Here is a 5,803-nt window from a genome sequence, read left to right as displayed (position 1 = left end):
GAACTCTATCCAGTTTTTCTTCTATGGACAAAATATTTAGGAACTTACTTTCCAGTGCCTGAATTCTTGCATCCATATCTAATTTCTCCAGTCCTCTTGGCGTAGTTATAAAACCTTCAAAGTCCCGGGCTTGTCTAGACTCAAAACTTAAATGTCTTAAAAGTCAAACTTTTCAATATTTGAGCACAAAAGTTCGATCTGATACTCAAAAAAAAATCTGGTACTTGAACGGCCGCACATGTGACTGTCCCATTCTGATACCGGTAATACTGGTATTACTGAAGCTAAAATACCAGTTTTCTGGTATACTGGATACCAGTGCACATCCCTAAGTCACTCCTGCCGCCGCACCAAGATCTAGAGAACAACAACAACATTCTTCTGCATTGTCAGTAGTTTTTCATTTAGAAACTTACAATGGCATCAATGAGGCTCATTAGTGGTGAAAATCTGAAATCTAGGGAGAGTGCAAGTGCCCTCCAATAGCGGGTTCACAAGAATCATACTGAGTTGCCGGGCATTTTATATCAATGGTGACTCGTCCTCTGACAAATAGCTTTCCTCCTCCTCCCCACCCTTCTCTCCTCCTCTTTTATGTTATCCATCACCAGCCTTCACTTACATTAAGTACACACAGACACACACACACACACACACACACACACACACACACACACACACACACACACACGTTAAGAAAAGTGAGATGTGACAAAGATTGCGAACTACTCCAGGAAGACTTGGACAGAATATGGAAATGGAGCTGTACATGGCAAATGGAGTTCAACACGACAAAATGCAAGAAAATAGAGTTTGGCAAGAGTGAAAGAAGAATCAGGAGTATGTACAAGATAGGAAATGAAGACATAAAAACCAGTCATGAAGAAAAAGACCTTGGGGTGACAATTACCAATGACCTATCGCCAGAGAGACATATAAACAAAATAATTGGAGAAGTATTGAACTTATTGAGGAACATAAGAGTGGCGTTCAGATATTTAGATGAAGAAATGATGAAGAAAATAATTACTGCAATGATAAGACCGAGGCTTGAATATGCAACAATACAGTGGGCTCGAACTTAAAGAAACACATAAGGAAACTAGAGAAAGTACAGAGGGCTGCAACGAAAATGGTGCCTGACTTAAGAGATTTGACTTATGAAGACAGACTGAAAAGAATGCAACTTCCAACCCTGGAAAACAGAAGGAGAAAGGGGAGACCTGATAGCAATATACAGAGTGATGATTGGCATGGAAAAAATGGATAGGGAAGATCTGTGTATGTGGAATGGAAGAATGTCGAGAGGGCATGGGAAAAAACTAAAAATGGCCACTTATAGGAGAGATGTGAAAAAATATAGCTTCCCTCATAGAAGGGTGGAAGCATGGAATAGTTTAGACGTGGAAGTGGTCAACGCAAGGAATATTCATGATTTTAAGAAAAAGCTGGACATTAATAGATATGGAGATGGGACAACACGAGCATAGCTCTTTTCTCGTATGTTACAATTAGGTAAATACACGCCACCGCTGAGAAAGGAGGTCTGAGGACGGCTCGTCTCCGGCTGTGGACGAGGAAGAGGAGAAACTATCTATGGTGTTTACAGGGCCCGGGTATCTCTGTGTTAATGTCCTATTAATGTCCTACTGTTGCAAAGTGCAAAAAGTGGACCATTTTCAAGCGGGATATGGAGAGTGGTCCCTGAGCGGAGATTGTCGGCGGTGTTTGTTTTGGCCAGGAACAGCTGGCGATAACTACCATGGCGTCCACTCCAGCCAGGGACTTTGAAAGATTCGTGACCACTCCAAGAGGGCTTGAAAAAATTCGACATGGATGCAAGAATTCAAGCATTAGAATGTAAGTTTCTAAACATTAGTTCCAAAGAAAAAAAACTGGATAGAGTCATATCGGAAAACGATTCCTTTAAAAAAGAAATCTATTTGTTAACGAGAGAGAACAAAGAGCTATTGAGGGAAAAGAGTGGAAATGGAGAAAGAAAACCAACAACTAAGGAAACAGTGTGATGAGATAAAGGCTAAACTCCTCGAAATGGAGAAGAAAATATCTGAAGGGGACCTGGGGAAGGAGGAATGCCTTAACCTAATTGATGTCAGGATGAAAGAAGTGAAACAAGAAAACCAGGAAGTACAAAAGTCCTTTAGGGAGATAGTGAAAAAGCAGGAAGAAGAAAATAAAGTGATTACGCAGAGTGAAATGGTAAAGGCATTAAAGGAAAATGAGTATGTGGTGAGAGATATTGCTGAAAAGAAAAAATGCATGATCATAACAGGATTGAGGGAGGAAACTAACAGGAACTGGCAAGATAATAGAGATAAGGAAAATGACAGGATTAAGTCTTTACTGAATAAGCTCTCAGAAGAGGAAGAGTACCTATATGCTGAGGGAGAAGAAAGTGTTAGACTAGGAGCTTTTGAGGAAGGCAAAAGTAGACCATTGAAATTGAAATTAAAGTCTCAGGTGGCAGCTGAGAACTTGCTGAGGAGGGCTTGGAAACTTAAGGACTCTGAGGAAACCAAAACATTTTACATAAGAAGAAATATGTCACAGGACGAACAGATGAAAATGAAAGAGCTTGTAACTGAGGTGAGAGAGAGGAATGACGAAAGAACCAAGGAGGAAGGTTGGAGCAAGGTTTGATTTGGTATTTACCAGGGGCATCTCCTTAAAAGAAGAAATTGAGCATAAATGTCCCTTGGGGAAAAGCGACCATGATGTCCTAAGTTTTGAGCTGGATAAGGAAATAAGCACAGATAAGATCGTGGAACACAGGGAGGAAAAATTTAATTATATTAGGGCAAATTATAACCATATGATGGAGTTCTTTAATGAAATTGACTGGTCCGTGTTATACCAGGAAGGGGATATGCAATTGAAATACGATAAATTTATGGATTTATATAACTCTGCTGTGAAGAGGTTTGTGCCATATCACAGAAAGGACTTTAAATAATAAACAGTGGTTTAATAGAAACTGTGAATAAGCAAAAAAGAACAAAGAAAAGGCATGGAAGAAACTTAAGAAAAATAGTGATGTATTATCAAGAGAAGTTTACAAAACAGCAAGGAATAGATATGTTGAAGTAAGGAGAACAGCACAAAAGGAATATGAACAGAGAGTGGTGGAAAACTGTGATAGTGACCCTAAAATGTTTTACTAATTCATAAATGGAAAACTAAATAAAAGGGAGGCAATAGAAAAGGTAAAAAATGGGGAAGAAGTATATGAGGATGCTAGAGATATACAGTCAACCCTCGGCTATCGCGACTTCAGCTATCGTGTTTTTTTGCTATCATGCACCCATGAAAAGCTACTAAAATTTCATTATCGCGACCTCAGATGCCTGCTATAGCGCGCCCAGCCATGACATCATGGGATATCTGAGCGCTCATTGGCCAAAACCGCCTTCCCGCCAAGATCGATTCGGCTATCGCGTTTTCTATGGCGGCTATTCGCCCCAATTGGGCGCGATAGCCGAGGGTTAAGCGTAGCTGAAATTTTGAACGACAACTTTTGCAAAGTGTTTCGGATGTTAAAAAGCCCGCCTGTATGATATCGGTGGTAGTGCCGCGATCTTGAGCACGGAAACTCGTGCAAGCTTGTCATACTTATAGTCTTTGTGTATTATGCTGCTATTTTTTAGTCACTATATCGCCTTCAAGAGGAAAGTGGGCTTCTCTCTTGGAGGAGAGAGAGAGAGAGAGAGAGAGAGAGAGAGAGAGAGAGAGAGAGAGAGAGAGAGAGAGCGGGAGAGAGCTTATCTTTCGAGAGGAAGAGAGAGGAGGAAGAGAGAGAGAGAGAGAGAGAGAGAGAGAGAGAGAGAGAGAGAGAGAGAGATTGAAAATTTGTGTTTTGTGTGTGTGTGTGTATTTACCTAGTATTTACCTAGTTGTAGTTTTACAGGGCCTGGGCTTTATGCTCGTGTGGTCCCGTCTCCATATCTACACTTATCCAATATTTCTTTAAAACTATGTACATTCTTTGCTGACACCACTTCTGCACTCAAACTGTTTCAAGTCTCAACACATCTTTTTGGAAACTAAATTTTTAACATCTCTCAGACATCGTCCCTTCCTTCAGTTTCTTACTATGCGATCTTGTGCTTCTAAAGTCATATTCTTCTCTCAGGATCAGTTTCTCATTATCCACTTCATCCATTCCGTTAATCAATTTATAAACTTGTATCAGATCCTCTCTCTCTTCTCTGCTCCAAGGTTGGTAGATCCATTGCCTTTAGTCTCTCCTCATATGCCATCCCTTTAAATTCTGGAACCATTCTTGTAGCCATTTTTTGTAGTCTCTCTAATTTTCTTATGTGTTTCTTTTTGTAGAGTCCACACAACTCCTGCATATTCCAATCTAGGTCTTATTTTAGTACTTATCAATTTCTTCATCATTTCCTTGTCCATATAGTGAAATGCTACTCCAATATTCCTTAGCAAATTATACGTCTCTCTGAAAACTCTATCAATATGACTTACCGGTTGATTGTTTTCTTTCATTGTCACTCTCAACTTCTTTTCCTTTTTTACTTTTCTAGTTCTACTCCATCTCCCATCTTATAGACTCCCACTGGTCGTCTTTCACTTTTTCCCATTTCCATGACATAGCTTTTGTCCACATTGAATTCCATCTCCCATTTTTTACTCCATTTCCAGATCTTGTTTAAGTCTTCCTGTAGTATTTTTTTTTTTTTTTGTGTGTGTGTGTGTGTGTGTGTGTTATGCACAACTACGCCACCTCCCACGCACAAATCTGGGTCATCCCTGGACCCGGTGGTGACGGATCTTCCTTCCCACACAGTACAGTGCTTCCCACTCGACTTTGTAGGGACCTCAGACCACGTGGCTGTATTCACCAGAGTACAGTTCAAGACACCACGTGAGGAGAGCAACGAACCCTCTGGAGCTGGGAGGCTGCCGACTGGGATGCCTTCGTGCTGCACTGAGGACTACAGAGTGGGAGGAGTGCTGCGTACGCCAGCCAGCAGGTGAGGCAGCTCACCGAGCTGCTTCACAACATGCAGGTCTGCTGGGTGCCACTCGGTCCATAAAACAAAGGCATCAGATCAGCCTTGGTTTGGTCCTGCTTGCGTTGCCGCATCAGATGCCAAATACAAAGCCTGGCGTGCTCTCAAGAGGCACCCACGGCCAGAAACAGACTGAGGCACCGAGCGGCAACAAGGCATATGAATGCCACGCAAGCATGGGCTATAGAGCAGTGGAGGACAAACCTGAAAAACAAACTAAGGGGAGGCCAGGTTGGCTGCAAGCAGTGGTGGAGCCTTGTCAAAGACAAGCAGGGTGAGTCATGGGCACCTCGTCCTGCACTCCACCAGGCAGGCAGCCGCCCACAGTGCAAGTGACAAGGCAGACCTCCTGGCCAAGCACTCGCTGAAAAGATGTGCATCCCGACCCGAAGACCCTCTCCGCTGCTGCCTCAAATAGTGAAAGAGACACTAGTGAAAGTGATAACAAGTGAAGTGGAAGTGCGATTCTCGAAAGTTTGGACGAGAACAAAGCTGTGGGCCTCAGGACATCAGCCCGCGCATTCACGCCAGTGTGCTGAGCTGCACGCCCACTCACTTCTCTTCAATCACTGCCTCGCCACCTCCACATGGCCTGAAATGTGGAAAGGAAGCAGTGTGGTGCCTCTTCACAAGAAGAACTCAAGGCAGAGGCAAAAATTACAGACCCGTGTCCTTGCTGCCTGTGCTGAGCAAAGTGCTGGAAACAATTGTGGCCTCACAGTGGCAGCATCTCGAGCGCCACCACCTGCTGA

This window comes from Portunus trituberculatus, chromosome 6 (genome assembly GCF_017591435.1).
Source record: "Portunus trituberculatus isolate SZX2019 chromosome 6, ASM1759143v1, whole genome shotgun sequence".
Taxonomy (NCBI): domain Eukaryota; kingdom Metazoa; phylum Arthropoda; class Malacostraca; order Decapoda; family Portunidae; genus Portunus; species Portunus trituberculatus.
The sequence above is the reverse complement of the archived record's forward strand: the minus strand, read 5'-3'. Positions refer to the sequence as shown.